Source organism: Emydura macquarii, unplaced genomic scaffold (assembly GCF_026122565.2).
Source record: "Emydura macquarii macquarii isolate MOO-44397 ecotype Brisbane River unplaced genomic scaffold, CSIRO-AGI_Emac_v2 contig_729, whole genome shotgun sequence".
Lineage (NCBI taxonomy): Eukaryota > Metazoa > Chordata > Testudines > Chelidae > Emydura > Emydura macquarii.
This window is the reverse complement of record NW_027130866.1, coordinates 769895-777891: the sequence shown is the minus strand read 5'-3', so window position 1 is coordinate 777891 and position 7997 is coordinate 769895. Positions and strand designations below refer to the sequence as shown.

At 50.4% G+C, this 7997-nt stretch overlaps 1 long non-coding RNA gene across 1 annotated transcript; it reads right to left on the bottom strand.

Moving 5' to 3' along the window:
* Positions 1-316: 316 nt before the first annotated feature.
* On the bottom strand, positions 317-7368 carry LOC137149361 (uncharacterized). The gene is made up of 3 exons (XR_010918758.1): positions 7219-7368; positions 4663-4765; positions 317-895 (listed from the first exon to the last, which is right to left on the bottom strand). It is a non-coding gene; the product is annotated as an uncharacterized lncRNA (long non-coding RNA).
* Between the last annotated feature and the right edge of the window lie 629 nt (positions 7369-7997).

The following is a 7997-nucleotide window of genomic DNA, read 5'->3' as shown; positions in this document are numbered from 1 at the left end:
TTGTGGAGGCAGATAGGCTGGCTGCAAATATTGAGCAGCCAGATGCCACTGCAACGCTGAGAGCCAATCGCGGAGCGCTGCACCTCAGCGAAGCACTGAAAAACCGCTTTTGCAACGAGACACAACAGTAATGTGTATTGCTTATCTGTGCTGTGCTTTCACTTCACATCCCCTACCCATCCCCCATGGATCCAGTTCTCTCCTTTCCCCTCACCCACCTATCCATTTCCCCCCCAACTTCCCCCTCCCTTTATTCCCTTGTAATCAATAAATACACAGAAATGAACTGTAAAGCAGTCCTTTTTTTATTGGTGATCCTTCGCAGAGGGGGGAAATGGAAGGATAATTGAACATTCTGCATGCATTGTGTGGGACCTGAGAGCAGATACAGAGCCTATTTTGGCTGTGCACACACGAAAGAATCACACATCCCCACTCCTTAAAGGGGCTGTTGCCTCTTTCTGTTCCCCTCAACCGGTGAGGAGTGTAGCATATACTGCACCCTGCTTAACCTCCTCCTAGACCACTTTGGGGTGAGGGCTAGGAAAGAATGCATTAGCTTAGAGTTTTGCAGGGGATGCAGAGGGAGTCTGTCTTGCCGCTGAGCTTCCTGAAGCTCAACCAGATGCCTCAACATGTCTGACTGATCACGCATTATACGCAGCATCTCATCTTGTGTTGAACGCTCATACCCCTGTGCTATCTTTCTGTTGTTCATGTCCATGGTCAGCCTGTCAGATAATGAAATCCTCCATGCTCTTAGCTCTGTTTCAGCAGCAACAGAGGCGTTCATCATCTCATTAAACATGTCATCCCACGGAGGGGTTTTGCTGCCTTATCTGAGACAGGCGCTCTGCAGGAGTATGAGACAGTGTGTTGAAGGCCAGGTAGTCCACTGTAAGGGAAGCAAAGTACAAGGTACCCCTTGTTAATTCATCCCATGTATGAAAAGCAATGTTACAATTTATAAATAACTCCCCTTAGCCTTCCCGAGGGAAGTCTAGAACCACATACCGTTGCCTAACTCTTGCAGGGGTTGGAGTGCCGTTCCAGCCATGGTAAGTAAAGGGCTAGTGCATCTATGTTAAGAAAATCCCCAGTGCCCGTGCTGCACAAGTCCATGCTCCCTAGAGCAGCATGGATGTCAGGCTCCCAATTGATCAGGTTTTTAACAGGTGGTAGAAAGGGTTAGAGGTGGGTACGGGTTAACTGTCTCTGGAGGAAAAAAATGGGAACCTGTTTGCAGATGCTCAAGGGCCATAGCAACAACATCCTGCTTAGGGACTTGTGGTGTGCTGAACCAAGAAACCATCCCTGGCTGTGCAATGACACACTTCAAAAAACTTTCTTGGGCAGGTACTGTAAATATGCGCCATCTTCCCTAGGTAACCATCAGTGATATCAGCCTGTTGAGGGTCACAGGGGTGGAAAAGGAGGATTTGCTGCAAGCATCTGGCTACAGGCCTGGCCCTTATGCTGCTGTGCTGTGTTCTGCGATGATGCCTGCACAATTAATAACAGAGTGGTTGGGGAAAGTGTCCTATCGTGGTGGAAGAAATAGGCTGCCCTCCCAAGAAACCTTCTGCAAAGGATTGCAGAGTACCTGCATGAAAGCTTCCTGGAGATATGCATGGAGGATTCTCGGAGCAACCCTGTGCACATAAATAATCTTTTCCGGGGTAAACCCACTGCTTACGCACACCAAGTACGAGGAAGCACAGCCCCGCCACACACATCACTTTTTCCCGCTGGTACAAGATTCCGGACTAGGGATATAATCAAAGACATGCAGTACATATTCAACAGATGTGCCTTCCCTGGCATATTGGTCAGTCATGGTTTTCTGCATCTGGGTTGGCTGCTCCTGTGTTCCAAACAGCTTCTGGCTTTCAGGGAGAAGGGATACCCCACTCACTTGCCCCCTGTTCTCCTCCTCATCCTCCTCCTCATCCATGGACTTGTCCTTGTTCATCCTGGCCTCAGATTCCCCCGAGGTATCAACACTGTGTGGAGGCATAGTGCTGGGGTCTCCGCCAAGAATCACATGCAGCTCCTTGTAAAAGCGGCATGTTTTGGGTGAGGAGCCAGAATGGATGTTAGCTTCCCTAGTTTTCTGATAAGCCTGCTTCAGCTCTTTGATCTTAATGCGGCACTGCTGCACATCCGTGTTGTGCCCCTTCTCCAACATGCCGGGCGATATCTTCTCATAGATATCCCAATTTTTTTTGCTTGCTCAGAGCTGAGCCAGAACAGACTCTTCACCCCACCGACCGAAGAGATGCAAGACCTCAGGCCGACTCCAGGCTGGAGTGTGCTTGGGGCGTGCAGTCGCCATGATCAGCTGTGCTGGCAAGCTCTCTCCATGCTGACCAAACAGGAAATGGGAATTCAAAATTTCCCAGGGCCTGCGCAGAGGAGCTATTTCCTGTTTTCATGGCCACAGTGCAGCAGACTGCAAATGTGCAGAGCGGTCAGAACAGAGCATTATGGGATACCTCCCGGAGGCCAATGATGTTGATTTACCTTGCCCTCTGCCTACACTGACGCTCATTCGACCCACAGAATTTGACTTCAGTGCTATGCCATTTGCGGAGGTGGTTTTACTAAGTCGAAATTTACTGTGATTTAGGTTGGCAGAACTGACATGCCAGTGGAGACGCAGACTTTGTGTGGGCGATGTAAGCTGCATTACGTCGACCTCCATTCTCAGAGTAGACCAGGCCTCAAGCAACTAGCACTGTAGTACTCGATCCAAGCGCTTGCACCCGCACAATTGGATTAGCAACTCTGGGAGGTTCATCCTCCCCGCCGGCCATGTTACTGACTCCCCAGCCTAGAGAAATAATAACATGTCGCAGCTCTGTGCCTCCCTGAACAGAGAGCTGTCTTCTGCCCTTCCCACAGCAACCTGGAGAGGAAGGAACTGCATGGACGTGGTGGACTCCCAAGAACCATGTTTACTAAATACCCAACATGCCAGGCCTTGCTGCATGCACCCTGATGAGCCGGCTGGCTACTGAAAGAAAGAACAGAGTGAGTGCCACCAAAGGGCTCACAAATTATTTCAAGGGATTCTACCCGGTTCCTGTACGCTGGCAAAAGGAAGGAGGGTCTTATGGCGAAGGCACTGGCCCAGGACTCAGGCAACCTCAGGGTAACTCCTGGCTCAGCCATAGACTCCCTGCGTGCCTGTGGCTATATCACATATCCTGTGCCACAGTTCACCATCTGTAACAGGGAGGTAACAGGGCTACTTAAGATTTTAGTACTGTCTGTTGTCACTGTGTGTTTGCACAGCACCCAGCACAATGGAGCTAGCATCTCAGATGGCGTCTCCAGGTGCTACTGTCTTATCACTGCTGATAATAAAAGCATTCTGCAAACATTACTGGTTTACGCCTCAGGATTCCCTATGCTGTGGGTGTTAATTCTTCATTTACAGAGGGGGAACTAAGGCACAGTGAGGGCAGAGGCTTGCCCAAAGTCACACAGCGAGGCTGTAGCAGGGTGCTGGATGCCCAGGCTTACTCCTGCCTCGAAGGACGGTGTGCTGCTGGAAGAGCAGCCAGCAGCGTTAATGCTTTTTCTGCCCTTGAAATGCGACCTAGCTCATACTCCAGTCATGAATAAACCCCTATTAACGGAAAATCACCTGCCTCTGTACAGGCAGCCTCAGAGCTTTCATGCGTGGTGGGAACATCTGTAAGATATAATCTGTCCCTAATGTTTCAACTGACTCACTCTGGAGGCAGCACAGCTCAGCGTCACAGCCCACACTTGGCTCACACCCTTGCACTACTCCGCTACACCCTCCTTTCCACTGCCTCTGCTCCCTTTCTGCTGATTTCTGCCTTTCCAAAGTAGAAACTCTGCAAAGGCGCAGGAAAGGCAATGGAAACGCACCCAGGGACTTCAGTGGGACTGAAGTAACCACTATGTTCATGAAATGAGACGGGGAAAACAAGAACCGGATACGGGCAAGGCTGATGTGGCCAGGGTGTGTGATTCCCCTGCTGGTGTGAAGTGGGGACTTCCCCACACATGCTAGTTCTGGGGCTGTCTGCTTACTGTATGGTGCAGCGCTAGCACAGACAAAGCAGTAAATACAAGGTAGCCAGGCTGGCTTCTACTCTGCAGGAACACAAGAAATACCAACATCTGCTAAAGGGGAAAGGCCAAAACCGAGATAGAGAGTCTGCATTTCTAAGATGGTATTTTCATGACCACCGCTTGCCGTGAAGCTGCTCAGGTGAAGCTGGTCAGAAGTGTTGCAGCTGAACAGTTTTCTGCTGGAAAATGCTGATTTGACTAAACTGAAATGTTTCATGGCACACTCTGCCTTCATCGACCTTTCCAACAACAAATTACTGAACATTTCATTGCAATAAGGCTGAAACATGTTTCAATGTTATCATTTCACCATATGTTAGATTAGTATCAAAATGATAAAGTTGAAAGAAAGCCCTTCGATAAGGTAATTTTGATACTTCTAACATGAAAATGTTCTGGAGGTTTTCCGTCAGTTTAGACATTTTGACTCTTTGCCCCGAGTCAGGATAAATGGAAATTTCCAAAAGTTGAAATTTCCCACCAAATGGAAATTCCGAGCTGCGACCAGCTGTGCTCAGGGCCTGGTCAGTAATGAGCTAGGGTGCCTCTTACCTCCAAGCCCCTGGTTCTACGCCAGTCCCCGTCTGTAGTGAGTGACAGGTGCTTCCCGCTGATGGCTGTTCAGTGCCTCGCATGAAATGAGTCAGCCAGGCTTCTGGGGAAAAATGAAATAATTAATTATCACTCTGGGGAAAACTGTCCGTAAGTGTTTGGGATTTGTTAGTGCTGGCTATTTTATTAAACACCAAGCACATTATAAGATGAAGGCTCTGGGCCTGCGAGGCACTGCTCTCCGGCAGCTCCCGGTGACGGAGGTGGAGCTGGAGCTGCTGGACGCTGTCCGGCTGAAGCAGACAGGAACTCTGACTGGAGGAGGTGGTGGGTTAGGGCATTCGCTGTAAGTCAGCTGGAGCAGGCTGCCCAGTGCAATGACTGCATCTCTTGGGAGTGGATGGTTCTCGGTCTGTTTAAAATCACACCCCGCAAAGGGGAGTGAGGCGCTACTGTCACCGTGTTGTGCAGCTGCACCCCGCAGGCCAGAGGCAGTGCTGTGGGCTGGGAGCCAGACTCCGGAGCTTCTAATCCCAGCTCCTTCACTGGCTTCAATCTAGAAATTTCAACTCTTGTTGAAAAGAAAAAGGCAGTTTCGCAGTGTCCAGTTTCCCTCGGAATGAATGTTCTGAGCTGCGACCCGCCGTGCTCAGGGGATGTATGGCCTAGGCCAGGGATCCTCAAACTTTGTTTGGCTGGGCCCCCCTTTGAAGATATTTCAGGCTGTGATGGCCCTCCCCCCCAAATGATGAGCCCACCACCCATACCATGCCTCCCTTCCTCCTGCACTGCTGCTGGTGGCAGCGCTGCCTTCAAAACTGGGCGCTTGGCCAGCAGCCACTGCTCTCCGGCCACTCAGCTCTGCAGGCAGCGCAGAAGTAAGAGTGGCAATACCGCAGCTCCCCGACAATAGCCTTGCAAACCTCTTGGGTCAGGACCCCCCATTTGCAAAAGGCTGGCCCTGGCCATGTCACTTCACTGTGTCTCATCTGTCCTGCCCATCTGTACAATGTGGAAAAGGCTTAGCTGCTGTGATACGCACAGTCTGTGATACACACGGGGGGTTGTTGTACATACAAGATATGGTGCATGATGAATTGTTGAGGTATATACTGTCTGTGGCACACATGAGGTGCTGTTGTTTACACAGTGTATGGTACACACAGGGGTGTTGTTGTGGTATATACAATAGGTGGTACACAGAAGGTGCTGTTGTTTACACAGTGTATGGTACACAAAGGGGTGTTGTTGTGGTATATACAATAGGTGGCACACAGAAGGTGCTGTTGTTTACACAGTGTATGGTACACACAGGGTGTTGTTGTGGTATATACAATAGGTGGCACACATGAGGTGCTGTTGTTTACACAGTGTATGGTACACACAGGGTGTTGTTGTGGTATATACAATAGGTGGCACACATGAGGTGCTGTTGTTTACACAGTGTATGGTACACACAGGGGTGTTGTTGTGGTATATACAATAGGTGGTACACAGAAGTGTGCTGTGGCACATACAGCCTGTGGTACACACAGGGTGTTGTTGTGGTTCATACTGGGGTGTTGTTGTAATACATACAGGGGTGCTGTTGTGGCACCCACAGTCACTGGGACACCTGGTTGTGCTGTTTTGTAAGATCAGACCCAGACCACGAGGTTTGCTGCCTGCATCCTCTGAGTTTGTTTTTGATCACCAAGCGCAGGCACACCCTGCTTCCTGTGCGGCGGGGATTCTCTCGAGTGGTCCAAGAGGCGTTTCCTGCACTGACAGCTATAATTAGAACAGCCACTCGCTGATATTCAGAACAGTGTGGGCCAGATCCTGCCACTTGTACTTCCGCTGTCTGGCACCTTACTCCCCGAATAGCCCCGTGCAGTTTCTGTTGAGTTTGGCACTGCTCAGTGGGAGGAGAGGCACATTCTGACCCCCTCCTCCTGTCAGACTGTCCTAGAGACAACAAGGGGGGGTGGCAGAACTGGTCTTGTGTATTTACATTTGGGGGAAATGGCACCTTGCTACCTAACCCGTCCTTCCTGTGTTGCTGAGTCATACCCGCTCACTGCCAGACAAACATCACTCTCTGTGCGCCGTGCAGAGTTTACACGGCTCTGGCCAGAGAGCTGGATTCTACTCTGGCTCCTGCATCAGCAGCAAATGGTCTGCCAGATTCCACTGCAGCTTCTGTCTTTCTGGTAGCATTGGTGGGAGACGGAGTGAAAGGGCACGGCTTTGTTCCCTGGGCCTAGGCAGAGCTGGCAGGTCTGGCGGTTAGAGAAAAACTGTGTTAATTTGCTGCTTGACACATTGCATCCTCAAACCCCTGTACAGACATCTCTAATTAGCCCTCACACCACCCTGCCAGCCAGGCGAGCGTCATCATCGCCATGTCGCTTAGAGGCAAACAGGGAGTTTCAGTAACGTGCCCGAGGGCTCCCAGTGAGTCGGTGGCAGAGCCCTGTGCTTACTTCTGCCTCTCTAGCTCGTGGGAGTGACTGAACAGATCACACGGCCCTCCTGCACACCGCACCACCGGCAGGGATTTGCACACACGCTTACCATTCCTTAGGCAGATGCTATGTCATCTTTAAAACAATGGATAAGAACAGCCCAAAGAGACGTGAGCCACAACATCTTTTCATCCCATCGACTGTCCTGGGAACAGCCTTCGCCTCTGCTCCGTGTCCATGCAGTGCGGAGCACAGAGGGTTCCCGGTCCGTGGCTGTGCTCCTGGGCACTACAATAATACAAATAATAAATAATATCCACAGGGCACTCACTAGCTTGAAACATCGTCTGCCCCCCATTAGATATAAGTTCCCCAGCAATAAATTGCAACCCCCCATAGACTGAGAGCACAGCCCACCTTCTTACTGAGGAAACAGCCCCGTGCTGCAGGGATGTGCCCCAGTGTGGCTGGGCCCTGTGAATGAAGCAAGTCCAGTGCCCGGTGCTAAGAGGGTGGGGCAGAGTGATGTTGTGTGTAAGAAAGGTGACCATTTCCATCACTGCTGTTACCACTGTTACACAATGCCCATAAATCTGGTGCAAAGTGCCTCACATAAGGCGTCAATGGAAAAGTTAGGAATTGCTAAGCATGGCCATCCAGTTCACACACATGAATCATCTTTGAATCTGGAGTTATGACTATTGGCCATGTGCTTGTATCTTAAACCTGTGTTTTGTTCCTGGGTGACACCCTCCAGGTAGATTTACATCCGGGCTAGCCAGCTAGCTTTAATGATGGTCCATTAAGGACAATCCATTCTCACAATGGCTCATTGGACGCCTCAGAAAGAATATGGCAATGGCTGCCCTGTGAGTCAGCCAGACGTGT